This window comes from Cavia porcellus, unplaced genomic scaffold, assembly GCF_034190915.1.
Source record: "Cavia porcellus strain 051 isolate PalLab524CR breed Dunkin Hartley unplaced genomic scaffold, mCavPor4.1 scaffold_8, whole genome shotgun sequence".
In the NCBI taxonomy this organism is placed as follows: domain Eukaryota; kingdom Metazoa; phylum Chordata; class Mammalia; order Rodentia; family Caviidae; genus Cavia; species Cavia porcellus.
Window position 1 is genome coordinate 38,900,845 of NW_026947491.1, and position 1,832 is coordinate 38,902,676.

Genomic DNA, 1,832 nt, shown 5'->3' on the forward strand with positions numbered 1-1,832 from the left:
AATGAAGGTATCCATTTTGCAAAGTCAGATTACTAATAATGAAGGAAAATCAGAAATAATCATACATCCAAAAAAGGGAGAATGCTTAAATAATTATGTATTTCATAAATAATGTTATGAAATATTATAAATTGTTAAATATGATTTTGAAATCTGTGCAATAGCATAGTAAACTAACAGACTGTACAGACACAAGTGGAATGCTGAGTTGTGGATATACCATGAATTACTGCTCTGTAAAATATGGAGCATATAATCAAGGATTAGCAAGAAACTCAGAAGATGAAAACAGTTCGCATGTTAGAGGCTGGACCACTGAGTAGTTTTTTGTTTATTTGTTTACTGTTGCCATGATACTGTTTTGCATAAATAAAATTCATCAGAGTGACATGTGAAGTTATCTTGAAGAACAATGTTAGGGCTCCCACTCAGGATCTAGTGGGCTCCCTCCAGGGACCCCCTCTGTATTCAGAAGTGGAGCTTTTGAAAGGGGATTGAGCCGTGGTGGAGGTGTTAAATGTCAGGTAGGAAGAGGGTTGTCACTGGGTCATGACCTAGAAGGGATTATCTCTCTCTCTGGTTTCTCTTCTCCCCTCTCTGCTTCCTGTTCATCTGAAGCAGTTTGCCTCCACTCTGCCCCTCTCCTGTGTGGTTTCTGCCTTGGAGCCAGCCAACTATGGACCGAATCCTCTAAAAAAAGCCATGAACCAAAATAAACCTCTCCTCCATTAAATTGTGGGTGTTGGGTGTTTTGTCCTAGTGACAAGGAAATGACTAAGACAAGTGACAAAATGTTTTGGTCATCCTTGTTTAACGTCTCCGTTTGAGTTCAGAATGCTGTCTTCCTAAGCAGAGCCCTGTAGGAATTGGTGACAGGGTACTGCATGTTTGACAAAAGAAAGTTCCCTGGAGAGGTTTGAATCTACAGCACTGTTCATAAAGTTGCCCCAGGACACCAGAACAACATGGACTAGAGCTGAGGATGGAAGATGGACAAAGACATTTGAGGAAAAACAAAACACCAGGGATGAGGCACAACAGGCTCGCATTCTTTGTCACAGTCTTGCCTTGGGCCTGCCCTTTCTCACTGACTCCAGTGTTAATGAGAAGAGAAAAAGAAAAAGCCCTAACCAGTATCCTGTTCCCTCATGCCAAGTAAACATTTTCTCCTATTAGAAACGTCTCTAAAGCACCTCAGTAGGTAAGTGCTGTGTGGCTGTTACAGCTTGTATCTAAATGTCCCCCAAAGCCTCATGCAGTCACAGGGAGCACTTGGAGGTGGCTGGATCTAGGCTCTGTGAAAGTGGACTAAGGGCCCATGATCATTAGTCCACTGATTGGTTTAGCACAGCTCTGACTGTGGAGAATGAGGAGGCCCAGCCTGGGTATAGTGGGATCACTCCAAAGATTGGAGGCCTGGATGGGATACCAGAGAAAGGGAGGCTTGTTGCTTCACTGCCTCCTGCCTGCTTACTGTGGATTGTTTCCCCTCTACGCTGCCCCTCTTTCATACCACCTTGCCACGGAGCCAGCTGACTATAGAATGAAACTTCTGCACACTGAGTCAAAATGAACCTTACCTCATGTAACTTGCGGGCATTGGGTATGACAGCACTGTAGTTGCCCTAAGATACGATCCTATCAGCCAGGTCTGCCTGGGCTATCATCTTCCTTTCATTCAGCAAACCACAGAGAGGCACCTACATCACAGATGAAGAAAGGAGCTCAGAATTGTTGGAAATGCACTGCAGACTCAATTTGTTGGTAGAGAAATCTCAACAAGGCAAGGCTATTTTGCTTCTGCAGAAGGGTGCAAGCGCATTTTAGCATGA